This window comes from Trachemys scripta, chromosome 6 (genome assembly GCF_013100865.1).
Source record: "Trachemys scripta elegans isolate TJP31775 chromosome 6, CAS_Tse_1.0, whole genome shotgun sequence".
Classification (NCBI taxonomy): domain Eukaryota; kingdom Metazoa; phylum Chordata; order Testudines; family Emydidae; genus Trachemys; species Trachemys scripta.
In genome coordinates this window covers 24367942-24395742 of record NC_048303.1, presented here as the reverse complement: position 1 = coordinate 24395742, position 27801 = coordinate 24367942, and the positions used below count along the sequence as shown (strand labels likewise).

Below are 27801 nucleotides of genomic sequence, written 5' to 3'. Positions count from 1 at the left end.
TAGGTCCATGGATGGAGGGAACACTCTGCATGTAGATTGCTCCCCTTTCACAAAGAAAAGTGCCTCGGCCACTTCTGCACCACCATTGCCCATGCCCATACTAAGACTGGTATAAGAAGAGCTCATTTGCTCTGCATGCAAAATATGACTTTGAGGATCCATTCCAAGCAGGCTAAGATGAAGTCGTGGTGTCCAAGTACATACTTTACTCTTAGGTGACAAGTGGTTCACAATTATCAAAAGATTCTGCTTTATGTACTTTGGGTAGAATAAGAAGTCTTGTAATATTGCAGTCCTGCAATGGAAAAAATGCCTTTGTATGATAAATATTTCATTCTAAAAATGTTTTATTTAGGTACTGTCAAATTCATATTTGCTGATCCTCTGCTACAGCAAGGAAACTGTGAATCTGATGGCAAGGAGGGCGTGCATGATATTAAAAAGAAAAATGGGTGAAGAATACAGAACACCGTGCAAAGAAATTCATGTGACGATCAAAGAAGACTATGAAGACTTTAGAAAGAAGAAATTGAGAGAGGCAGCTGAAAAGAACGAGAGTCTGAAGAAGGTAGAAAGAGCTGTTAGGCTGAAACAGATTAACCTGGCAGTGCTGAAAGATGAAAATGGTGAAAGGACATCAGAAAGGAGCAAGATGAATGAAATATGTACAAAATTCTACAATGACCTCTACTCCTTGCATGTTAATGTCCAGCATACACCATCAAGGCAGCAGGTTACAGAAGAAGTTCCCGACGTTATGTGGGGAAAAAATTGAATACGCAGTTCATAACATAAAGAGAGGGAAGAGTCCGGGAGTAGATGATGTTTGGCTGGAATATCTTAAGCAGGGGAAGATACTCTCTTCAAAGCGTTTGTGCAATGGTTCACCATCTACATCAATAGCAAGCGTGTTCCAGATGTATGGAAGAAATCAAAAACAATACTATTGATGAAGAAAGGCAATCCAGAAGACCTGTACAACTACTGTCTGATCACACTCCTCTCACAAGTGTATAAAGTCTTCACCCGTGTCATACTCAATCGGATTAAGAAGGATCTTGAAATGCACAAAAGCAGAGAACAAACTGGTTTCCACTCAGGGTATTCGACAATTGATCACATCCACTAAGTTCGGCAGCTCATCGAAAAATGCAAGGAATACAAAGTACTGTTGTGTATTGCATTTGTCGACTACAAAAAGGCATTCGACTCAGTAGAGATTAACACTGTACTCAATGCGCTCAATGAAATCAGAATCGACCTGAGGTACATTGACCTTCTGGAGGAAATTAATCACTCGACAGAGATAACATTATTCAATGTCCCCTGCATTATTGCTATATGCAGAGGAGTCAGACAAAGCGACACAATCTCACCAAAGCCATTTGCATTAATACTGGAGTTGCTGTTCAAGAAATTGAACTGGGAAGAAGGAATCAGAATTGACGGAGAACAGTTAATGCATCTTCTCTTCGCTGATGACTGTGTAATACTGGCAAAGGACACAGCAGAACTGGAGAACAAATTGCAGCAACTGAAAACACTTTTACATGATATCAGGTTGGAAGTGAACACGTCGAAGATGAAGTGGATGCGGAATGAGCATTGTGCAGAAGGAATCATCACTATAAATGGGAAAGAAATTGAGGAGGTCGACAATATATTTACCTGGGTCAGCAGCTGAGCAGAGACAACTCATTCGAAGGGGAATGCAGTAGGACGCGAAAGACAGGGTGGGCAAGTTTCAACAAAATAAAGACGTCTAATGGATGATGACTTGCCCATGAAGCAAAGGAAAGAACTGTTTCACTCCACTGTTCTGCCAGCAGTGATATATAGAGCAGAAAGCTGGTCAACAACAAAAGTGGAGGAAGAAAAATTCGCTGTTACCTAGAGAGCAATGGAAAGGTGAATGTATAAGATATCGCTCCATGATCAGAGGTGACTGATGTAGTGCAGGCAATGTACGATGCAAAGTGAAGATGGGCGGGTCATGTCATCCACAGGCAAGACAATAAGTGGACAGCCCACATCAGTGACTGGATCCCCAGAGACCACATGTGACTGCCGAGCAGACTGAAAATGTGCTGGGCCAATCCCACCACAAAACTTTTTGGCCAGAAATGGAAAGAACATGCTCGCAACAAAATAGAATGGTGTGGCATTCATGGAGGGACGGACCAGGACAAGCCGGACAAAGGTGACATTCGTATTTTTAAGAAAATATATATTTTAATACTCTTATAGTTTATATAAAATTATTCATGATCAGAAGTTAGTTTAACAAATTGTATCAAAACTCTGTCATTTAAATTATTCCACTATTGCATAATTAATCTCTAACTTGCCATTTGTTTTGCACAGCTGTTGACTAGCATTTCTAAACCTGAAACTGAAAATTGGCCATTACTCTGGTAAATTATCTTTAAAAATTTAACTGAAGCACTGCATAATATCTTAGAACCATGTAAACTGGCACCACTTAAGTTAGCCTATTACCTCTTGACTGAAAATATGTATTTTTATAAAAGGAAATAAATTTCAATCTTAAAAAAGGGGGGAAGGGCGGTTTAGACTGGATGACCTTTGCGGTCCTTCTCACCCCATGGCTCTATGATTCCTGTGGAGTGCAGGGTTTGCCCTGTGGGAAGCAGTGGAGACTGGACAGTTGAGGGGAGGACTTTGTACAATAGTCAGCCTATGATGTGGTTATGAGAGATGCTTTAAAATGCTAACAAATAAATAGTTGTACTGTTTGTTTAAATTCGTGACCAGATAAATAGATACAGTCATAATTACCAAGGGCCAAATCATGGCTGATCCCATGCGGGTGCCCTAAAGAGTAAGAGAAGATGTAAAAAGCCCCTTATGTGCTTACAGACCTGAGTTAATTTGGTTGAGCAGACTAGGCAGTTAAAGGGAGATGGCAGTAGTGCTACCAGCAATGCTAGTGTTCCCTAAAGGGATTATGCCTGTGTAGGGAATAGGTGTGGCCAGTCATTCAGGGCAGAGAGACAAGCAGTCCTACATGCAGTGGTGAGTCAAGTCTGCTCTCTTCCAAAAATGTCGTCTTCACAAGTTCAGTTTTACCAGTTTTTGTGCCCTTCATAGTGTCCATGCCCAGCTGCAACAACAACCTCTTCAAATTATGATGCATTTATGGCATGTCTTCACTGGAGTACAAACAGCTCCCTACCCAGCGTAGGGAGGGTGATGATGAGCTATGCTAATAAATAACAGAGAATATAGGATGATGTGTTATGTGAGAGCCATTTTATTGGTGTGTGAGGACGTAGTGCTGCTGTGTAATAACTTATCAATGCTGTGTTTTGACATGGTTGTTGGCATAGTTTACTAGTCAGTTGTTGGGAAAACAAGCAACAAATAGGACAATGACTCCATATAAATGCCAAGGAAACTCACCAGAGTACCATTTAACTTCAAAAAGGGGAACTACACAAAATGAGGAAACTAGTGAAACAGAAATTAAAAGAAGCGGTCACAAGGATGAAATGCCTGAAAAGAGCATGATAACTATTTAAAAACACCATAACAGTGGCTCAAATTGTATACTCCAAATAAAAAAAAAATAAAAAAAAAAACAACAGTAAGAGGACCAGAAAAATGCCAGGCTAACAGCAGAATAAAAGAGGTGGTTAGAGGCAAAAAGGCATCCTTTACAAATTGGAAGTTAAATCCTACTGAGGAAAATAGCAAGGAGCATAAACTCTGGCAAGTCAAGTATAAAAGTATAATAAGGCAGGCCAAGAAAGAATTTGAAGAGTTAAGGACACAAAAACTAACAGAATTTTTTTTAGAGAATATCAGAAGCAGGAAGCCTGCCAGACAGTCAGAGGGGCTACTAGATGATCAGGGTGCTAACATAACACTCAAGGCCATTGTAAAGAAGCTAAATTAATTCTTTGCATTGGTTCTCACTGCAGAGGATATAGGGAATCCTCACACCCAAGCCATTCCTTTTAGGTGACAAATCTGAAGAACTTTCCCAGATTGAGGTGTCAATAGAGTAGCATACTGAGACATATTGATAAACTAAACAGTAATAGACCCCAGGACCAGAGGGTATTCATCTAAGAGTTCAGAAGGTACTCAAATATGAAATTGCAGAACTAATTGTGGTATGTAACCTGCTTAAATCACCCTCTGTACCAAATGACTGGAAGGCAGCTAATGTAAAGCCGATTTTTAAAAAAAGTTTGAGGTGATGCTGGTAATTACAGGCCAGTAAGTCTAACTTCAGTACCAGGCAAATTGGTTGAAATGATAGTAAAGAACAGAATTATCACACATAGTTAAACACGATATGTTAGAGAAGAGTCAACATGGTTTTTGTAAAGGGAAATCATGCGTCACCAATCATAGAATTATTTGAGGGAGTCAACAAGCATGTATATAAGGGTGATCCAGTTGATTTAGGCTATTTGGACTTTCAGAAAGCTTTTGGCAAGGTCCCTCGCCAAAGGCTCTGAAGCACAGTAAGCAGTCATAGGATAAGAGGGGACAAGTAACTGGTTAAAAGATGGGAAGCAAAGGGTAAGAATAAATGGTCCGTTTTCATAATGGAAAGAGGTAAATGGCAGGGTTCCCCCAAAGGATCTATACTGGGACCTGTGCTGTTGTACATATTCATAAGTGATATGGACAAAGGGGATGAACAGTGAGAGAGCAAAAGTTGCAGACAATTCAAAATTATTCAAGATAGTTACATCCACAGCTGATTGTGAAGAGTTACAAAGGGATCTCACAAAACTGAGTGACTGGGTGACAAAATGGCAGATTAAATTCAAGGTTGATAACTGCAAAGTAATGCACACTGGAAAAAATAATCCCAATTATACATACAAAATGATGGGGTCTAAGTTAGCTGTTACTACTTAAGAAAGAGAGCTTGGACTCATAGTGGATAGTTCTCTAAAAATATCTAGTCAATGTGCAGTGGCAGTCAAAAAAGCTAACAATGTTAAGAGTCATTAGGAAAGGGATAGATAATAAACTTAGAAAAGAGACAGCTCAGAGGGGATATGATAGAGGTCTATAAAATCATGATTGGTGTGGAGAGAGTGATGAGAGAAGTGTTATTTACTGCTTCACATAACACAAGAACTAGGGAGTCACCCAATGAAATTAATAGGCAACAGGTTAAATATAAATGTAAGGAAGTACCTCACACAACACATGGTTAACCTGTGAAGCTTGTTGCACTGGAATGTTGTGAAGGCCAAAAGTATAACTGGGTTCAAAAAAGAATTAGATAAGTTCATGAGGCATATTTCCATAAATTTTTGTTAGCCAAGATGGTCAGGGAAGGAACCCCATGCTCTGAGTGTCCCTAAACAGCCAACGGCCAGAAGCTGGGATTGTATGATAGGGTATGGATCACTCTAAATTTTGGTAGTTACTATCAAACTGGTTTTGAGATGTGGGGTCTAAGCTTGTAAACACAGGAGAATAAAGACCCCAACTAGTTTTTGAAAAGACACTACCTCAAGCAGGGGTCAGAGAGGGGGTGACACAGTGGAAGAAAACTGACTGACACTCAGGTTTGGGGACATTAAGAAAGGGAAGCCTTCCTAGGCTCCATCCTGGGGATGATGAGCCTTTAGGTGAGATAAACATGTGTAGACATTTTGTTGTTTTCAAATCCTTTTTCTCTTATGTTATGCTTTATTCCTACTGTTAAGATTAAACAATGCTTTGGTTGGAGAAGGCTATCTGGTCTCTATGTTTACCACTAGTCTCAAGCTCAAAAGGAAGAACTGCAGGTTCTTCCTGCAGGCCAATCCTACTTGGCCCTTCTGGATAAGCACAATCAAGGCACTGTAGCCCCAACCCAGTGTAAGAGTGGAGAAATCACATGATTCCATTCCAGAAAAGGTAAAGACATGAGGCCTATTAGCTGTGGAAGTGCACCCAGAAAAACCAGGGAGGGGATGGATGTTCAGCAATCCCTGAAACCATGGCAGATGCTTGTGCTATAACATTTTTATTGTTGGCATGAGCTTGGAATGTTCATCTTGCACCATAAATGAGTTAAGCAGGTCATCCCAAAAAGTACCAATAAAACCATTATGCCAAGCCAGCATATGTTTTGTAGATGCCATCTGTCTGTTTAAGGTACTTGTATGGCCTGCATTATTGGAGTTTATGAGTTCCTCACAATGCTACATTACAAACAAAACCCAAACCCCACTATTTTAGAAGTGGTTAAAGAGTTTTAAAAAATGTTATTGGTCTACAGACAAGTATACAGACCACAGAGAAAGAGGTTATAATAAAAACATGTAGAAATCTAAAAATTACCCTACAGTGGATGATTTATATGTAATATTTCTGAGGTACAGTACTGGGGGGCCTTCCAAGATCAGAGGCAAGTGCTCTGTATTCCATTGGGTAGCTGGGAATCTTCTCTTTTCCAGTCTCCCATTTCTAGCCATGAATAGTAACAAGGTATTGGATATCAGAACCTCACTCCCAGTCTGGTTCCTGTACAGAAGGCAAAAGGGCCAGACTAACATAAAGGGGTTCCAAAAGCCCTGTATTTGGCTGGGAGAGGATCTCCCTGGTACAACCACAGTGGAAGATAGCCATACAGCTGGCTCCTGAGAACCCCTTCACAAGTCTTGGTGTAGGGGTGAACCACAAGCAGGGTGGGGGTTGGAAAGATGTGTCTGCTGCAGGCCCACAGCCCCATGGAGATTCCAGGTGGTGGCCCATGGAGGCAGCTGTAATTAAGAGAGGTTCCTGCAGGGCTGACTCAGTTACTCTGGGGGCCTCCAGCCCCTGGAGAAGCCCAGTATCAGGAAATACAAAGGCTTAAAGCTACCCTCCCCTGGGGCTGCAAGTTCTGTGCTGTGCTTCTTAGAGAATCTCGCCATGGGACTTTAAATCTGCTATTGCTCCAGGACTGAACAAGGCCACCCTGGAGCTGCATGCTACAGTAATTTGGTAGAAGGGAATTTTGGCAGATTGATGGTTGTTCATTTTAACTGCCTACCTGTGTTTGAAGATGCTCAGAGGTTTGGAATGCTTGAAGAAATCTCAGCGGGCATGGTCTAATGGAAACTGGGCAAGAGAGGCATTCAGAGGTGCGTGAAAAATGCAGTTTCATCACACGTATGTGACACCACGTATGGCATAAATAATTTTATTACTCAGAGTTTACAGGTGGCACAACTAAAAAAAACCACTTCATTCGCCCAAAGGGGCCCATGCTATAGCTTGCAGTGCGCTTGGCAGGGAAACCCTTGATATCAAGAACCATGTTTAAATATGATTCAGTCCTATGGCTACAACTGTAGTGAAATGTATTATAAACCGGTCTTTACTTGTGTTATGTAACCTTGTGGACTATGATGCTGTCATAAACCCAATACTGTCCTCCAGTTTCCTCCTGTTCCCTTGTTGTTTTATTTGGGTGTCAGTCACCTCACAGAATGAGTTGATAATCTCATTACAGGCTAATCCTGTTTACTCTTTTAGCAGAACAATATTGTCATTGCCTACTTACTTCCTTTTCTTACCACCTACTTCTCTTGTTCCTGTGTTCTCTCTCAGGACTCTCACTTCATAACATATAACCTCTTGGTGAGAGTGCTTATCCTGTTTACTGGCTAGTATTCCAGCCTCGTCAAATTCACCTTCCTGCCCTATGTCCTTTCAATAAATAGTTTATTTTGAGCCAAATATGCAAATCTTAATCTGTAGCTCTCCTTTGCTCAATTCACCAAGGCTGATAATGGCTGTGCTCTATGGCAGTGGTTCTCAACCAGGGTACGTGTACCCCTGGGGGTACCCAGAGGTCTTCTGGGGGTACATAACTCATTTAGATATTTGCCTAGTTTTACAACAGGCTACATAAAAAGCACTAGCAAAGTCAGTCAAACAAACTAAAATTTCATACAGACAAAATGAGAAAATAAACAATTTGTCAGTAATAGTGTGCTGTGAAACTTTTGTATTTTTATGTCTGATTACATAAGTAAGTAGTTTTTAAGTGAAGTGAAACTTGGGGGTACACAAGACAAATCAGATTCCTGAAAGGGGTACAGTAGTCTGGAAAGGTGGAGAACCATTGCTCTATGGCAATTAAAACTGATCAATCGACTTTTCAGGCCTACATTATTTTTCCAGAGCTATATTTAAAACATTCATTGCAGGGTTTTTCTTTACACCCCCAAAACAAAAAAGGCTGGTATCAATGTAAATAACACACATACAATATTAGATGCTCAGATACTATGGAGATAAGCAGGGTGTAAATTAAATGCCTTAGTTGACAGAGAGGTTATATAGATTTCTAGTGGTAAGAACATTTTAAATAATTAATTATTAATTGAGAAAGAGAGAATGTGTGTGCTTTTTAGGCAATCTGCAGTCCTTCAGGAGATTATTACAAAGCACATGGAAGTTTCTAATAGTAATAGAAAGATCTGGAGGACATACATAGATGTGATCTGTATTCATCTTGTTGAGAACTAAGTGTATTCATATTAGGAGACCTGACTTGCATGAGTTTTTGCATATATATCTTTATATTTTTGTCTTAATTGTTTACTGCTCATGGAAAGTGACAGACTAAAAGCCATGGCAACTAAAGCCCTTTACTTACTTTTACATCCTGGGAAGTGACTAAGCAAATTTCTCCACATAGTCATAATAGAATAATCCTATTGTGGAGGGACTTACAAGGAAAAGGATACCTGATGAAAACCAGGTTACTTCAAGGGTTTTTTAGTTTCATTCCATCTGCATGCACCCTAGACCATATAGAAAGGGTTCTTCAGGGTCTGGGAAGTTGGGGGCAGTGCCAAGGAATCCCTCCCTCATGAGGAGAATACCCCCATACAAATTATGGGCACAATTTGTGGTTTTAAAAAAGTCACAAAACTAATTACAGCTCTTAAACCTCCTACAAGTTACTATGAGTATAATGTAATAACATTTTAATTAAATTTGGTAATCACCATGCTATTTTATACTTTAACTGCATTGCCATCACCTTGCAATTACAATGTGCATGAAATTAACTTCATTGTAGCTAAACTAGTTACAATGTCATTATCACACATTTTTGTCTTAAATTATTTGTATTGCATTAGTGTCTAGAGGCCCCAACTGAGATCAGGACCTTATTTTTGTAAGCACTGTTCAGGCACATAATAGGACAGTCCCTGCCCCAGCCTGAAGAATTTGAAATCTAAATAGACAAGAAAGCCAAATCATGGGAGAAAGAAAGTATCATCATTCTTCCTTTACAGTTGGGAAATTGAGACATTAAGTGACTTGTCCAAACACTCACAGAAATCCGTGGTGAAATCAGAAATTGAGCCCAGATCTCCTGATTTCCAGACCAGCACTTTGAACCTTCATCTCTATAAGACCATCTTTCCTATTTACCAGGCTATGTAGCATGTAGAAATGATTTTTAAACTGTAGTGTGAAAGCCACAACCAGGTGTTACATGGTGTGGTTATAATACCAGAATGTAAGAATCCATCTGCACTGATTAAAATTACAAAGGAGGTACCCCAAGTACTTATGAGTTTCAGAAGTAGCAGGTCCTGATTTCGAGGCAGGCAACCCAGGCAACCACCTGGGTTGCTGGACTTGGGGGGCAATGAGCCTGGGGTGCTGTTTTTGTTGTTAGTGACAAAAGGGAAAATAGAATGTTTGACGTAAAATGTTTCAGGTATTCCATATGTGGATTCATTTTTCACTAACCTCCTACAATGTTCTGGACCCTTGTAGAATCTCGTGGAATCTTCCAGACTTTTTGAGAACTACATTTTCCTTGAACCTCCTAGATTTACAGATCTTAGTGTGAAAATGTATCGCCTTCTGTGACAGGGATAAATCATGCATGCAAATTGTGCATCCAAGTAATGAAATGGGCTACAAATGCAATAAAAATAAGGTGTTCAAGAGTTTAACAAATGGAGTGAGGGTGCTAAATATGTTCCTCGCCTGGGCACTATTTGGCCTAGTGCTGGCCCTGAGAAGTAGTACCCTAGTTCCTACAGTCTGAGAACTGCTGTACTGAAGCATGTCAATAATACATCATTTCTTAGTAACTTCAATACACTGGCACTTGGGCTAGGCTGCATTAGTGTTTGCAGGTAACTATCTGCCCTCCCAAGTGCCTCTCCCCGATCCCACTGCTGCTCTGCTCTCCCCTTCTCCACTTGCATGGACCCTGGACCATGCAGAGAAGGCTCTTCAGGGTCTGGCAGAGGTGAAAGTAAGCTGGTACGCCCTGGTACGGCGTACTGGCAACAGCCGGTGCGCTGTACCGGGGCAGATCGGTTTCCCCGGTGGCAATTTAAAGGGCCTGGGGCTCCCAACAGCGGCTGGAGGGTAGCAGCAGTGGGAGCCCCAGGCCCTTTAAATCGCCACCCGAGCCCCACTGCTGGAGCCCTGGAGTAGTGGCAGCGGGGCTCTGGTGATGTTTTAAAGAGACAGGAACTCCCGGCTGCTGCACTGCAGCGGAGCCATGGGCCCTTTAAAGCTCCGCCAGAGCCCGGGACCCCAAGGTATTGGCAGCAGCCAGGAGCCCCCTCCGAAGGTGATTTAAAGTGCCTGGGGCTCCACTGTAGTAGTGGCAGCTGGAGCCCCGGGCCCTTTAAATCACCCCCCCAGAGCTCCCAGACGCCTCTGCAGCTGGTAGCTCGGGGGTGATTTAAAGGGCCCGAGGCTCCCAGCTGCTGCTACCACAGCCCCAGCCCCGGGCCCTTTAAATCCTGATTTAAAGCGCCTGGGGATTTAAAGGCCCCGCCTCTTCCGGTAGAGGCTCCTCCCCCTCCTAAGGACTCTGGAGTACCGGTAAGTCCTTTAAGTTACTTTCACCCCTAGGGTCTGGAAAGTTGGGGACAGTGCCAAGGAATCCCTCCCTCACATAGGGGATGGGAGATGAACACAATGAGAACCCCCTTTCCCATGTGCAGATTTGTAACGCAATTTGGCCCAGTGTGCTGAAGATTGTGTCTAGGGGTTGTCGTGCTTCTGTACCACACTGGACCTTTTCTTCTTCTTCCAGGCTGTTTGGGGGGTCCTAGTTTAGCAAAGCACTGAAGCATGTTTGTAACTTTAAAACCATGCCTGGTTATCAAAGAAATTAAATACATATTTAAAGTTAAGAACATGCTTAAATTCTTTTGCTGAATCAGGCTGTTAAAAGAAGCATGATTCTTGTTAGTAGAGATTTACTTGCTACTTTATTGTGGCTGCAATGCTGCCCTTTTTTCACCTGACCAGAATGCATTCAACGAGAAGAATTTTGCCCCAAAGAGTCCCTAAATGTTGCAGAACAGTGAGGTGTAGAGATATCAGAAAATACTGAAGAGAAAATCAGTCTCACAATGTTTCTTTTTAACAGCTAGATTAGAATTGCAGGGTCTATGAGCAATAGCACCTTGCTGTTATAGATAGTTCATGTTATATTTTCAGTTAGAAGAATGCCCAGTTATTTTTGCCTTGCAGGAATTCCTACAGACTTCTAGACATGGCATTGATGGGCACATGCTGTCTCATGCCAAACAATTTTAATCAATTTTATTAAGGAAACAAAAATACTGGAAAGTACCGGCTTAAAGAGAGCCTCTCTCTTCTATTAGGTTTCATTGTTCTATTGTATAATAATAAATGTTGACAGAAAAAAGCACAGAAATTTAATTTCCCTTGGGATGTCTCAAACTCTGTGACACACACACTCAATGTTAGACACTTGCGTTGGGATTTTCAAAGGAGCCCAAAGGGTTTAGCTATGAATTGGATACTTAGCTCCCTTAGGCCCCTTTGAAATTCCCAGCCATATTCTTTGCCAGAATTGATACTGTGAGATATGCTCCAATCCTACAAGCCCTCTGTGCATGAAAAACCCATACATTTGAGTGAAATTCTTCTGAAACAAACCTATAAATTCTGTTCCAGTTAATGGGAGCGGAGGACAATCAGCACCTGACCGAGTAAGGCCTTATGATATTAGTTGTAATGTTCTTATTAAAACTCACCAGATTCGGTGAGGTGTGGAACAGCTTCCACTCCCACCAGGGCCGGCTCCAGTGTTTTTGTCGCCCCAAGGGGCAAAAAAAAAAAAAAAAAAGCCGCGATCAGCGGCACGCAGCTCTACCGCCACCGCTTCATTCTTCGGCGGTAATTCAGCGGCAGGTCCTTCCCTCTGAGAAAGACTGAGGGACCCGCTGCCGAATTGCTGCCATAGAGCCAGACGTGCTGCCCCCTTCCATGGGCCGCCCCAGCCACCTGCTTGCTGCGTTGGTGCCTGGAGCCGGCCCTGGCTTCCACTGACTTAATGGCAAAGGAGTTCACACCAAAACTGACTGGCCTGAACTTAGACAGTGCAGCAATGATACCAGCTGTTTAAATAGTGTGCACGCCAAGCTGCAGACCATGTCACCAGTTGCATGCCATACTCTTCATTATTTTTGTGCAGTCAGACAACCTTGAGCTTACTATTCTGGCTCTTAAAAAAAGATTATCCTTATCTTTAAAAAGTTACATTTTAGCTTACGGATATTTTTTTATTTTACTATTTAAGTCCCAAAACATGAGAGCAACTGTAAGCTCATGCTGAGCCATTTGATGTAACTGCAAAGCAGTTTGTAGCTAAATATAATGTACGTTGGGTTGCTAGTCAGGCCCCAAAATTGAAGGTAATAATAAAAAATGGTAACTGGGCTTGTCACCCAACTGGAACATGCTGCAGAAATCAAGCCGGGCTAATATAGCTAGAGTTGTCCTGAGGACATTCTTATGGAGTTCACAATGGATTTAATCACCACTGTGAATGAAAGTCATTCCCACTTTTTTTCAAGGAAAGGAAGTCTTATTGTCTGAGGGTTTGAAAAAGCTTATCGTGTCTACCCATAGAACACTACAGCAGCACTGCTGTAGCACTTCAGTGTAGACACTACCTACGCTGACTTGAGGTGTTCTTCCATTGGTGTAGGCAATCACCTCCCCAAGAGGTATTAGCTAGGTTGGAAGAAGAAGTCTTCTGTCAACTTAGTGCTGTTTACGTGGGAACTTAGTCTGCCTTAAAAATACTGCTCAGGGGTATGCATTTTTCACACCCTCTCTCCCCGTCCTGACCAATGTAGTTAAACCAACCCAATTTTCTAGTATAGACCCAGCGTCAGCACTGAGAGACAATCCTGGCCCTTACATTAAAAAAAAAAATTACTGTTAGAGGTGTGATGGGTCTTAACCTCCATCACCTACAAGGTAAGGGATAAAACACCAGTTAGTCATGCTCTGCACCTGTGGGGGTGGCGGATTACCTAATTGCCTCCAGACAAGAAGAGGCAAAGCTTGGCCTTATAAGTAGATGGAGGGTGCTCAGTTGGGGAGGGAAGACCCAGGAGAGAGGATCTAGGGAGTACCTGTCCTTCCCCTCTCTCTCTCTCTCTCTCTCTGGGAAAGGGCTGAGGTAGACAGACTAAGGAAGGCATAGGGACAGGATTGGTCCCCCCTGGTAGGTCCTGGAAAAAGAAGAAGAATCAGGTCTAAAGCCCTGATTTAGATGCTGCCAAATTAGACAATTCCAGCTGAAATAGTATTTCATTTTAATTTACTTGAGGGAATGAGATCACATGCCAAAAATTGGGACAAACTTTTTTTACGCTGGACAGCCAAATCTGAAGCCTTAGTTGCCAGGGTCTGATTTATTTTATTTTATTTTAAGTTTTTTAAACCGACCTGCTTCTGTTCTTTCAAAAGAAGGGTTATGTCAAGTGTCCTTGCCCATTTTCACTGTCACCAGCCCCCACTAATAGACTTTGTTTATTCAGGATTCTCCATTAATGTATTTAGACACAGCCATAGAGAATATATAGTCATTGGGCACAAGAATACCAAGGATGGTATTTTGTAACTAAAGCACTTTTAGCTAGCAATTTTCTACTGGATTCAAAGTACAATAATTGAAAATAATAATGAACTATAGCCCTATCTGTTGCTTATTGGGAACATTGAATTCAATCTTAGCCTCACAGGCAGAACAGAGAGCATTTTACAAATATCCTTTAGACCTGAAGAGGCTGTACAGTAAATGTGGCCATATGTACCGTACTGGAGTTGAGACCAAAATTATATTTTAAGAATACAAAAACATTTTAGGGTGAGTCATTGGTCTTGACTATAGTGGCGAAAGTGACCACAAAGTTTGTGCATAGTCTATACAGTGACCTTAAAATGGCTGCCAAAACCTTTAATTTCCATTTGCCTTAGCAGAACTAAACACAGACTTTAAACAAAATGCTATTCTTTCACAACAGCAGATTAAAAGTTTAGTTTAAGCATTAACTCCTGCCGTGCTGTAGTGCTGCGTAAGGCCCAGTGAATGTGCAGTGTGCTATACGTTTCAGGGATTCAGAGGAAACAATGGAAATGTAGCTGTGCAATTGTGGGCATAGCCAGAGCAGTGTTATCTGGGGGGAAAATCTCAGTATCCTTTTTCAATACATTTGCTATTACAATTGAGGGATTTAGCTAAGGATATATTTCAAGATACAGTGTGATCTACTGGATCATGCAATAGGAAGCAAGAACTTCTGAGCTCTAATCTGACCTCTGACACTGACTCCCTATGTAGCCTTGGACAAGTCACTAAAAGCTCTCTCTGCATTAGATTCCCTGTTTGTTAAATGGAGACAATACCTCCTTCATGGGGTGCTTGTCAAGATTAATTAGTCCATGTTGGAATGGCACTTTAAAGATGTCAAGTACATAGGACCTGATCCAAAGCTCATTGAAGGCAATGGGTGTCCTTCCATTGACTTCAATGGGTGTTGTATTAGGCCCTTAGCACTAGAACAGTAGCCCAGTGAATGACTAATATAAAACAGTGCTTCCATCAGTACTGAACTAGAGAGCACCTGGAGCTTTGTGCACTGTGCATAAACCCTTCTTTATAAACATCCATACTGTAGCCTACCTTTGGCCCTGTCTGACTCCCATTAAAACTAAAAAGCTACCTTGGGCTGCAGGATCAGGTTTGTTTCATCTCAGTGACATTACTCATGTGAGAAGAGCTTGCAGATCTGAACCTCAGTCTCAGGAAAGTATTTCCCATCAATAAAAATGCAAAATTGCAGACCTACTGTGCACACCTAATCAGGGTTACTTTACATCTCACTTGTTCATAAAATGAAAAGTAGATGATGTCATGAATGAACGTGACAGCTAAGAATATAGATGCTTTTAAGAACACAAAACCATTTGAAAAAGTTGATTATTTGGCTTTTTGTATAGTACAAGAACCAAAAATGTTGAGGATAGATTATGTCTTCCTGACTATACTGAAAGAATGGGATTATCTGTGTGTTTCTGTGCATTTGACTGAAGGAAGCTGTATCATTGGAATACATGATTTCTTTGGGAAAGCCTAAGTAACTTTTCTGCAGCAGCAAGTAAACAAGAAATGAGCTGGAACTTTTGTGAAAGGACTTTTTGCTGGAATAAATCAGAAACCTGGGACTCTGTTTTCAATGTAATATTTAATCAGAAAACCCTCGGGCTTTGTTTGAAGATTCCATATCTACTCATGTGTTACTCTGATATGTCTCTCCAAATGTCACATCTCCAAAACCCTGACTTTTGCCAACTTAAGTTTTTGGGTTTTTAAGAGATGCTCTTTCATATCTTTAAAAATTTTGGGAATCACAGAATGCTGAGAGCTCTACAGTGATCAAATTATGCCTCTCAGCAGAGGTAGATAGTAAAGCATCCTTAGAAATATAGGGCCTTAAATAGAAGAGGTGAATAACCTGATTAAAAATAACCTGATATTTCTGACAAGAAACATCTTAGCTGATTATTTTTTAATATGGCTTTGGCTCTGATCCTACATTGGAATTGCATGGTCACTGTCTGTGCATGCACAGTTCTCAAGGCAGGATCAGGGCCTTAAATTATTAAATAATGTGCATTGTTTATTTAACATGGTATAGCTCACTCATGAATTAATTAAACATATCTAATTTTATTTTGAAGAGTTTCTTCTTCTTCCTGGATTCCTGTTGCCCAATCTTTAGATTATATATTAATTATATTGATTACTTAAGAATCCCCAGGTATCACTTTGAGGGTTGCTCGGTTCTTGACCCAAGATCAGGCCCAGTATTATTCAAATTATTACATAGTTGGGAACCCCGATGTGTACAGGTGCAACACAATAAAACACTCACACAATAAAAATTCTTTTATATTTACAAAGATAGTTTACAAATACATCTAGCACAGTCACAAACACCTCAGATAGAGATACTACAGAATTTACATCTGCACATCCACATACTCACACCAACCCTAGCAGGATAATCTGAAATGTTAGCCATTGTCTTTCTCATCACCATCACCTTCCCCCTCATCATCAGTGACCATCATTCTGGCACCTCCCAAGGCAAAAACTATAAGGCAAAAAATAAGGTCGCAGCCATACATGGACCTTATGCTTTAGCTCATCGCCATCTACCTAGGTGAATTTTCTAGGTGCTGAATGCTAGCACCTCCCATTGAAGCAAATAGGAATTGTGGGTGCTCACCACTTTTGAAAGTCAGCTGTCTTTATCTGTGCAAAGTTTATCTGTTCAAAGTGCATAGGCCTCAAGCCTTATGCTAACTTGCTGAAGCTAATGTCTTACAGGATACGCAAGCCTGTAGGTTTCTTGCATTACTGTTGAATGTAATGCAAAGCAGAATACAATGCAAAGCAGTAAATATAATAAAGGCAAGCTAGCCCACTGGGCTACAGTTCCCACACCTTTTCATACTGTGGACCACAACTTAAAAGAGTTTGTCTTGTGGCTCATCTCCTCCAAAATATATTTAGAAGTTGTATTTTAATTTGATGTAATAGTTAAAAACAATGAGAACAGCCAGCACTTGCAAAGCCGTCAGCAAGTGCTCCAGATATCACACTTTGAGATCCGCTATTGCGAGAAATGCAGTTCCTTGCTCTAAAGAGAGTTATTTGCTCAAAGATTGCATCTCCTAAGGAGACTTTTAAGCTGCTACATCCTTTGACCCAAATACTCAGCTACACCAAGTACAAAGAAGAGCAGGGGTAAAAATGGTTCTAACCCACATTTCTGTTCCCAAGTCTTTTGGCAGATAGGGAACTTGGCATTACTTAGAGCAGCCTTGGAAGCGGGGGAGCTGATAGCTGGTGGAATCCTAGAATGGCCCTTAGACTAGCTGTCCTGCTGCTTTCATAGATTCTAGGACTGGAAGGGACCTTGAGAGGTCACCGAGTCCAGTCCCCTGCCCTCATGGCAGGACCAAATACAGTCTGGACAATCCCTGATAGACATTTATCTAACCTACTCTTAAATATCTCCAGAGATGGAGATTCCACAACCTCCCTAGGCAATTTATTCCAGTGTTTAACCACCCTGACACTTAGGAACTTTTTCCTAATGTCCAACCTAAAGCACCCTTGCTGCAGTTTAAGCCCATTGCTTCTTGTTCTATCCTTAGAGGCTAAGGTGAACAAGTTTTCTCCCTCCTCCTTATGACTCCCTTTTAGATACCTGAAAACTGCTATCATGTCCCCTCTGTCTTCTCTTTTCCAAACTAAACAAACTCAATTCTTCAGCCTTCCTTCATAGGTCATGTTCTCAAGACCTTTAATCATTCTTGTTGCTCTTGTCTGGACCCTCTCCAATTTCTCCACATCTTTCTTGAAATGTGGTGCCCAGAACTGGACACAATACTCCAGTTGAGGCCTAACCAGCGCAGAGTAGAGCGGAAGAATGACTTCTCGTGTCTTGCTCACAACACACCTGTTAATGCATCCCAAATCATGTTTGCTTTTTTTGAACAGCATCACACTGTTGACTCATATTTAGCTTGTGGTCCACTATAACCCCGAGATCCCTTTCTGCCATACTACTTCCTAGACAGTCTCTTCCCATTCTGTATGTGTATCCCTTCCTAAGTGGAGCACTTTGCATTTGTCTTTGTTAAACTTCATCCTGTTTACCTCAGACCATTTCTCCAATTTGTCCAGATCATTTTGAATTATGACCCTATCCTCCAAAGCAGTTGCAATCCCTCCCAGTTTGGTATCATCTGCAAACTTAATAAGCATACTTTCTATGCCAATATCTAAGTCGTTGATGAAGATCTTGAACAGAGCCGGTCCCAAAACAGACCCCTGCGGACCCCCACTTGTTATACCTTTCCAGCAGGATTTATGTTGCCTCAGCGGTGCAAGGCAGCTAGGGCCAAGGAAATGTCCCTTTAGTGAGGTCTCTAGTACCCATCGCCATGCTCTGATGTTTTAAAAACATGACGAGGGCACCCTTTAGAGATGTATTCTAGCTTTACAAAGTCACACGAGTCTCTCTGAACCTTGCGCGTCCCTTATATAACAGGAAGGATATACTGTATAAAGTAATTAAACCTTCAAAGGAAGTGGTGTTTGGGTGGAATTTGGTCATACACAATCTTACTGCAAACATATGTATGGACATTTCCTAATTCTGGAGCATATGGGAGAAGGGGGCCTGAATTTTCCAGGTGCTGAATGCCAGCACCTCCCATTGAAGCAAATAGGAATCGTGGGTGCGCTCAGCACTTTTGAAAGTCAGCTGTCTTTACACTTGACTGTGCACTTTATACAGGACACAGTAAGAAAATAGTTCTCGTCATTCCACTGGTGATGTACATGAATTGCTTTCACATGAACTGTTTGGTTTAACTTCACAGAGAGGAAAAACTGCTTCTACAGTTTAATCTTGTTAATAGTCCATTAAAATGGGAGTTGAGAGGGAAGAAAAAATATGAACTCAAAAAAAGAAGAAAACCTACTTGTACTGGTTACAGTGAAGAAATAGTTTCTCAGACCTACAGGCTATCCTGTAAGATGATTAAGCTCCTGGAGGCCTGGGTTATCTGATGCATATTTATCAGCTATGCAAGTTAAACTAACTCAGGAGCAGTTTATCTGCCCTAATTTTTAACACAGCTTTAAATTCATAATTATCTTGTCTGTAGAGACTCCAATTTATTTCAGCGGGGGCAGGATTTTACCCCACGTAAATTAGTTAAATTTACTGAGCAATACACTGGCAAGCCTGAGGCCTTTTGAGGCAGCTTCAAAAGATCTGGGAATGGAGACAATTGTTAAATACAGCTGTCTCAGGTGAAATTCACTGCTATACGGAGAGCCAGGACAAGGCTGTGAAACACTTACATTCCACTTAAGATCTCAAATTAGAAAGTTGGGGGTAAGGATGCCTATATGCTAAAAAAAAATCAGGAATCACTGGATTAGGGAAACTCTGCTCCTTGGCTTCTGACCACACTGAGGCCTGGCCTAAACTAAAAAGTTAGGTCGACCGAGCTATGTCACTCAAGGGTGTGAAAAATCCATACCCCGAGCGATGTAGTTAAGCTGACCTAACCCCCAGTGTAGACAGAGCTAAATCAACTAAATAATTCTTCTGTTTACCTACCTACCACCTCTCAGGGAGGTGGATTACCTATGCTGACAAGAGAACCCTTCCCATCAGTGTAGGTAGTGTCTACACTGAGGTACGACAGCAGTGCAGCTGCAGTTTTTGGATTTCCAACCCTCCAGAATTGGCCTGGAATCCCCCGGAATCAGCATTGATCCCCTGGTGACTATTGTAAACAATCTGGGAGATTTTTAATAGGTTATTTTAAAAAAGAAAATGACATTACATCACGTTGGGGGGAAAAATGTCCCAGAATAGCTTCAGTCAGAGTTGGCAACCCTAGCAATGGTGCAGCTGTGCCACTGTGATGTTTCAAATGTGGACAAGCCCTGAGAAATAAATCATAGACATGGGCAATTTTGTATTATTTGATCAAAGTCAGAAACATTTTAAACGTGTATATTAATTCAAGGCTTTTGTTTTCAGATGATCTGTTGGGTCCCTGTTTATGAGCTTAGAGTTAAGCATGTTTCTCATGACGCTTTATTCACCGTTAATAATAAACCATAAATAGTAACATTTGATTCAGGTCTAGAGCTAAATTACTCTATCAAGCAGTCATCTAGAGTTGTGTAACTATGATTTCCACATGCGAATTAATATTCTCACCCCAGATATTTTTGGGATCAAGGCTCTTTCTAAGATACACATAGACAAGTAATATTGTCTTTAGTGGAAACTGCATGTGCTTATATTAGGGTAAAGTTGGCCTTAGATATCTATCTAAGTTGTCCTGATTCTGCTCCCATTGAAGTCAGTTGACATTTTGCCTATCTGTAGAGTGATAACGGTAAGATGAATGCAGTTTATTACCTCAGATCCTTTTACAAAACAGCAAAAACATAACTTCCCTTGGGGTTTTTTGTTTGTTTTTAGTTGTTGTGAAGTGGTGGGAGATTGGATGTATGTTGGAACATAACATCCTAAAATAGAGTTGTACTCCTGGATACAGTGAACTGACTCATTTGTGTGACTTCCTTTAGTAATCCATGGAAGGACTATGCAGCTAGTACCAAAAGAGCCTTGGGGAGGAAGGAATCAATGGTACCATTTTCTCTCTTCAAAATGCCTGGAGAGCAAATCTCATTAGTCTATGGTAGCGCTGCTCTCTGGCTATCCGTTTATCGCTCCTTATTGGTTTGGAATCTACACATCCTGTTGTTCTTTTTACTCTGTATGCTCCTCAGGCTTTCTGAAGAATAGAGCTGAAAAATGATTCAACAAATAAAAACATAGCACAGAAATTTAGCCTTTCTGCTCATGGAATATCTCGATTTCTTCACAGTCTGACTCTTTTTATGTCTCTTTTAATTGTATGGATTCATATCTCTCAACCTCCCAAGGCCCAAATGTGATGCTATTTGTGACAAAGATCCAAAATGGAGGGCACAAAACATTCATCCAGGAAAGTTAAAACACTGAGATTCATTCCTTTAGTATAAATAACTCTTTCTATAATCTCTGTTTCATGATTTTTAATTTTCAATATAAATAATTTTCTACAATAAAATTGAAGGAATGTCAAATTTGTGGTAACTTTGGGAGTAAAAAGAGTGATGTCCCTTGAAATAAAGGGATATTTGAGATCTATCACAAATTTCTCTGTCAATAATTATGATTTGAGTTGTTAATTAGTTATGAATGGACAGAAGTCACAGGATATCACTTCTATTTCCTGATTGGATCAATGTGGAAACCACTTCCAGCACAAATAGTTGTGATTATCAATTTAAAATTCAGTTTCTGTGAATACTTGTGCCTATTAAACAAATAATCAGAGAAAACAAATGGAGAAAAGATCTGGCAGTGTGTGTAAAGTAAATTCATTTAAAATTGTGAGCAGATATATTCACTGGAAGTTGTTTGTAGCCTTCATCTTTAGGAGCAGACATACTCAGACATAGTAACCCTCTCTCTTTTCCTGTAGTTTAGGCAGCTAGCTCCGTGTCACTCTCAATGCTTCTGTGATCCCAGCCAAAGTAAAAATCTAATGATTTGTACTAACATGTATCTACTGGTGTATTCATCCATGTGATTATAACTGCCAGGCTGCATAAGAATCTGATCCTGCTCTCATGCAACATTTTCACTGAAGTTTTTCTGAGTACAGAGTGCAAGATCAGGACCTAAAATAGTCAGGACTGTATGATATGATACAATATTATCCCATTAGCATCTATAGAGAACTCGCTTTCCCTCTCCTAATGCAATTTATCTTGCTTAATACTAACCTTCACCCTTGCAGTTTTCTATCTGCTGTTGAAATTCTGCTTACATAAATGATTTCATATTTCCTCAAGATAAGGTAAAATAATGCTGATCTTTAAAATTATAGTGAATGCAAAGTGTTCAGTTAATTTCAGAACTACCAATGGCCAAAATTGAGTTTACAATTAGTAAAGCTGTATCTGTGAATTAACCATGTTTTTGATAAGATATTAAAGCATCTCTTTTAAATGTAATTAATTGGCTTTTAGAAAATTGTCACTTAGGAAAAAAAATGAAGAAAAAATGAGCAATGAGGCATCATGGTAAAGAGATAGAGTGTCCAGTTTTCTAATGAAATTTCTCTTAAAATAGTCATCTCCACTGAATTCATCTTATGGGAAAGACTTAGTGAGAAGGTAGGTTATAAACAGAAGGCTCAGTGCTGCTCTCATGGAAGTCAATAGTAAAGTTCACATTGACTTCAGTTGGAGTAGCAGCAGGTCCAGGGCTAGGGGCTCATGCTTAATTTGCTTGACAGCTGGGTTTAACATTAGCAGCAGAATTTGTATGCTAACAGGAGTAGCGCTGTTGGAGTTCATTGTACCAAGCTGATATATGCCACTTAATAATATTTAACACTTACAATGTTTTATATTTTCAAATCACTGCACAAATATTAACCAATTAATGAGCCTTGAAATTTAAATTCACAAAGGCTTTTTTAACTCTTATACAGTCCAGTATTTCCCATTAATTGTCAAAGAGGAGAGTGTCCAGAGCAGGTATTCCTCTTTGCAGGACTGCCACCAGAGGAGGAAATCTGTGGCAGTTTTCAAAGGCCTGGATTTCCAAGAGGGTACTCAGTGGGTCCTTGCTGCTGGGTGCAGTATCCCATTAAGGATGTGGTAGTGTGTCTGGTCAGTGGTTGCTGCTGTTGCGGCCATGAAGCGAGTTTACTGGGAGGAGGTTCTGTGGAAGCCTTAGTAGTACTTAGGGCGGCGTGAGAGTAGCCCTGAGCAGCCTCTTAGTTATCTTGAGCCTGATAAGAGAGAAAGGGACAAAGATGGAGGGATATGAAAGTGGGCAAAAACAAAGGGGGAAAGGGGAAAGGAAAACAAGGTAGGAGACAAAGGAAGTGTGTATGACATGGGGGATAATAGCAAAACATAGAATTTGGGGTCCACAGATATCGGGGGCAGGACCAGCCATGCTCCACAGCTCTGCCCTTCTAGATTTCCCATCTCTGAGCTGTGTCACCAGCTTTCACTTTCCCTAGGGCATCTTTTCGGGATGCTACTGAGCTGCAGGGGGACCCAGCTAATGGCAGTACAGGTCCTGCAAGAGCACTAGGAAGGAGTGGGAGCTGTCAACCTCCTATGTGATCTTGGGCAAGTCACTAAGGGACAAAAAGTATTTAGGCACCTAACTCCCATTGATTTGGGACTTAGGTGCCTACATCCCTTTAAAAATCTGGCCCTTACCCTCTCTGCACCTCAGTTCCCCGTCTGTACAATGGGGATAATAGCAGTGCACTACCTGTCCAGAGTGTTGTGAGGATAAATACATGGAAGATTGTGAGGTGCTCAGACACTATGATTATGTGGGTCATATAAGTACCTGAATAATTTAAACACTGGGAAATGTTGTGGAAAATGGAGATATCCAGGCCTTAAATAAGAACAGACTATCCACCTCTTTCCACATTCTAAATGTTAGGAGTACAGGGGTAAAAATCTTTATTTAATAGTGCCTGTAAGTGTGCTAGGTGTATCACAGAAACACACAGAAAATAGGTCTTTGCCCGAAGGCCCTGATCCTAAATTATTCCTTTCCCCCTTCCCCCCCGCTCATAGGCAATGACTCCGTGGGTGCTCTGGGCCTGGATCACCCACAGGAAAAAAAAAGTGGGTGCTCAGCATCCCCACCAATCAGCTCCTCCCCTCTCCCCCCCCCCGATCAGGAGGCACTGGGGGGGAGGAGTGGGGGGAGGAAGAGGTGGGATGGGGGCGGGACGAGGTGGAGCAGGGGGGACTGGGGGTAAGGGGTGGAGTGGGGACAGGAAGAGGCGGGCTGGGGGCGGGACGAGGTGGAGTGGCGGGGCTGGGGGTAAGGGGTGGAGTGGGGGCAGGAAGAGGCGGGACGGGGCGGGAAGAGGTGGAGCGGGGTGGGGGCTGGGGGTAAGGGGTGGAGTGGGGCAGGGGCTGGGGTGGAGAGGGGGTTGAGCTCCTCCTAGGAACTCAGAAACTTTGCGCCTCTGAGGCCCTTGACTTCGATGGGGAGCCATATAGGGGCAGAAGCCTGCCAGTGAGGAGAACATTGCCGTATCAGGGCCTAAAGTATGCTCAGGATAGAGAAGTGAGGATGTAAGATATACCAGGAGGATGTTTGAGGATGGACTCAGATATATAATTAAGTGGGTACAGTACTCAGGCTAGGATTACATACGTTATACTAATACAAATGTTTTCCTCCTTTTTATTGTAAAAATAAAGGCACAACACAGAATAAAAACAACTCTGCTTTATTAAAAATTTATAGAAGGGATACAAAGCTGCTCTCAATTTAGCTTGCCCTAGACAAATATCTGTTTATCTGTATGAAAATGTTTCTCAACTTTATTTTTAAATATGTTAGAGGTTTTATTTTCTCTCCATCAATATTTAAATGGTTACAATGTGTATTCACACAAGAAATATAATCCCTTTATTCCGGCTTAACAGGATTGAAGTTAACCAAAGCCATTTGTGAGACACAACCCAAAAATGATATTTGAAAAGTTATACGTTCTGGGCCTGAGGCTGCTTCCATATAAGTAAGTGACTGTTGCCACTGTCCTCAATGGGAGCAAGATTGGGCCCACTATTAGTAAGGCTAGCTTCTCAGGAATTATGATTACTATTTAATATTTATAGCACCCAGAGGCCTCAACCAGAATTGGGGCCCCATTGTGCCACGCACTATCCATATACAGATGAAGACATGGCCCTAGTTCCCAAGAGGTTACAATCTAAGGGCTGGATCCTGCCACTATTGCACCTGGGTGGACTGCTGTGTCTGCATGGCGTCCCATTGAAGTTATTGAAGCTCTAGGTGGGTACAGCAGTCCATTCCAGCACAACATAGTGCAGGATTGAGGCCTACGAAGTAACATATAAAGGATGTGAGAGGGAACCAATCAAGCTTTTAAAAAATCATAAAGTAAGCATCACTTCCCCCCTTCCCTCCACTCTAGCTACTCCTGATTGTCTGATTTCTTATATGCATGGCAGCAGAGGTTGGTCTTGAGGAGAGATTTGAAGGCGGGGGGCAATAGCCTTACAGATTAGTTCAAGGGTTCAAGGAAGGGGGAAATCAAAGGATTGATGAGGCATGGAGATATTTGTGTGAGAAGCTGGACAGACAAGGCTGATATCACTGTGACCGGATATAGAAGACACAATAGAGGACAAGAACAGATAAGCAAAGAAGGGCAGAGTTGTGAACAGTCTTATCCCTCAAGGCAAGAAGCTTGAACTGGCTGTGGTGAAATGAGGAAGCCAATGGAAGGATTCAAAATAGTTACACTCATAAATCTTCTTGTTGTATATGTTGGAATTAAAGTTCCCAAATTCTTTCTACTACTTTGCACACTAAAGTAAATCAGTTTAATTTCACATTCATAAATCAGATTTAAATTCCACTCACCACTACACAGTTAGTAAGACTGTTACCATTTTTTTGTCTTTTATCCTTTATTTAGAAATTTATATTTAGTTGCACTGGTTTCTTTCAAGACCTCTTCTGTATCTTGTTGCACCGACTTGCAGGATTGGTTTCATATAGTACTGTAAGTCGCTGAGCTATCTGATCCAGCATGGCATTTAAACATGTGCTTAACTTTAATCATGTGAGTAATCCCATTGGATACTGCACTAGCAGTGTAATATAGGGATCAATCCTGCAATATACTGAGTTAACGTACATCATGCAGAATATTTTAATAGACAAAGGCTCCCTCATAGAGCATTTAATCATGCAAATAGCTGATTAACATTGCAATACGTATTAATTGAATAAAGTTTGCAGCATGGGTGTTAAAGATAGATATAGTGTTTCCTGCAGCACAGGGAGCACAATCCATCTGCTGAATTATCAGTATCCTCAGTATTCTCAGTGGGTGAAATCCTGGCTCCACTTAAGCCAATGAGACTTTTGCCATAACTGTAATTAATTTCACCTAGTATGTTTTTCAGGAATGGAACGTAAGTAAAGTATAAACATTTCCAGCACGTGCATTAGAATTAATTTTTTATTGGCCATGTGATTTACCTTTCTCTTTTTTTACATTCATGAGAATGTACAATTTATTAATGTAATTTATTTAAATTAAATGAGGATACAGATGTTTAGTTCTTCATTGCTCTTCTCTGTAAACTTGTGCACCTCTTAAATTGTACACAGAGTTTATCACTGGCAAAGGAGAACAGGAAGTTTTGTGGAGACTCCCTGATAACATATTGCCAGCTCATCCCTGGGATTTGCAGGATTGGGTCCCTAATGGAGAGATATCTTAAAAGTCTTAATTATGGAATTCCTTAGAGGTTGCTCTGGTCCAAGAATAGCTCGGGAAGGAGCTTGGCAACACACACATGCTTCCACTGAGATTTCTTAGGCAAAAGCTGTTGCCTTGTGAATGTACCAAAAATATATCCACTATCCAATGTTCCTAAAAACCTGTTCTTGCACGAATGATGCCTTCTATAAAAGGACCTGCTCCTGCTCCCATTGCAGTCAATGTGAGTTTTGCAATTGACTTCAATGAGAGCAGGCACTCAGGCCCCAAAGCTGCCTTGTTGATAACTGCATTATAAATATAAATTTTAAAAGGGATTATAAAGTTAATAAAAAAGACTTGCCTATCACATCTAACAGGGCCTCCAAGCAACATGTACTTACATTACACAGGTTTCATGTGTAATGATATCAGCTAATAGGCCAGGCAATTTTTTAAAATGTTCATATAATCTATTTGGCAAAACTCCATACACTATCAAATGTGCATAGCACAGAATATGCAAAATATTACTTCTCAGCACATCATTTCTCTTGTATTCTTCATTAGCTGGAGGAAAGTGATTGCCAAATACAACTGCGGAAATGGGAAACAATGCGTAGAGGAAAAGTCCCACAGCATTAAGGCATCCGTTTCTTTCCCCTGCCATAAATAAATTCAACATGTCTTTAAAGGCAAGACTAAATGGCTCCAGGAAATTCTCATTAAGGAAAAAGCCCCTGCCTGTTCTGCTCACTTTCATTTGACATTTACAACCCTAGAGAAAACTAGCAAGTTTTCTCTGACCTAGTCAACAGAGAAGTTATTTTATAAGTAATAACCAATAAAACAAGTTAGCGAGCCTATTACCAGTGAATTTTAATCCTCTTCACTGGCTGTCCAGAATGCTAACACCCAAGGGTTTGACCCTGCTTCTATAAAAGTCAGTGACAGAATTTAGATCATACTTCTGCATTTTGTTTTTGAAGGCTCAGTATGTGTTCCAAAACTCAGCCCTTCAAGACAGCAAATCCTTTATTGGGAAACCAGAGGTAATGCAACCAGTAAAATAAATGCCCTAAAGGTAAAATGCAATAGATGCAAATAAGTTTTGCTTTAACTGTGGCAGCCGACCGTGCTATGTTATGATGGGAGAGAAAGCAAGATAAGACAGGATGAAAAAACAAGTGTGTGTTGTTTGTTACAGATCAGGAGCACCAGGCTGTGGAAGATAAGCCAAGCCTTTCATCTGCAGAATATTTGTATTAAAATTCTCATATTTAATACAAAATACACAGTAGTATAAAATGGGAATGTGGTTTATACCATTATCACTGCAAAACTTGGGCACAAAGATGATGTATTAAAGGAATATAAGGGAATGCACCTTCCTGTTATAAAGGCTTCCTGGGCAAGGACCTGATCTTGCAATCAGACCTGCCTGGGTGCAGCAATCCACGATCATAGCGGGAAAACTGTAAAACTGACTATATGCAGTGCTTTTAGAAATCTTTGTGGTTGGTTACATTTTGCTCTTCACTCAGCTAACTGGAAACTAGTAGTCAT

At 41.0% G+C, this 27801-nt stretch overlaps 1 pseudogene; it reads left to right on the top strand.

Moving 5' to 3' along the window:
* Positions 1-448: 448 nt before the first annotated feature.
* On the top strand, positions 449-2064 carry LOC117879100 (annotated as a pseudogene).
* Positions 2065-27801: the final 25737 nt, after the last annotated feature.